The 560-nt window shown below is 42.5% G+C and overlaps 1 protein-coding gene across 1 annotated transcript in view; it reads left to right on the top strand.

The window, feature by feature from the left end:
- The window catches only part of LOC113214632 (uncharacterized), a gene marked incomplete in the record, with an annotated part of 53,626 nt that overhangs the window by 16,853 nt on the left and 36,213 nt on the right, over positions 1-560 (top strand).

The raw sequence follows: 560 nt of genomic DNA, 5'->3' as shown, positions 1-560 counted from the left end.
AGAGCGGTATTGTTTGTGCCACTAATCTCATACTAAAACGATCCCCAAAATTTGGTACTGTTCGGAATTTTGTCTGGGTCAGGGGCCTTTTTTGCACAAAATGACTGGACCCGGATGAGACAGCAAACAGGCGGAAGCGGGCTGTGGGTCAGAGCACTGGCCGCCTCGTCCTTCCCGACTGGTTGCTCGAACTGTTTTACGGCTAGAAGTATTTTTACCACTGTGGATACAGAAAGGTTGTAATAAATACGCTTGGTAATTTTACTACTGTGGACACAGAAAGACACTTCTAATGTAATAGGAAATTTGCTGATCCTCTGTATAGCTAAATTTCACTGTACTGTGGATGCGCAATTTTCTGATACAAGGCTAAGGCCAGGTGCGTTTTCAGGTCAAAGTGGTAAAATTACCCCAAATATTTTTTACTGTGTTAACCCGACGACAAAAGCGAGAATCGAGCGTTTCACACTCTCAGCCCGTTACTGACATTTTGCAAATACACAATGAACTTGCTTATACAGCAGTAATACTCACAAAATTGCACGTAATACTCACAAATT

This window comes from Frankliniella occidentalis, unplaced genomic scaffold (genome assembly GCF_000697945.3).
Source record: "Frankliniella occidentalis isolate FOCC.00 unplaced genomic scaffold, Focc_3.1 Scaffold308, whole genome shotgun sequence".
Taxonomy (NCBI): domain Eukaryota; kingdom Metazoa; phylum Arthropoda; class Insecta; order Thysanoptera; family Thripidae; genus Frankliniella; species Frankliniella occidentalis.
Note: the sequence above shows the minus strand (reverse complement) of the source record. Positions and strands in the feature narration are given on the sequence as shown.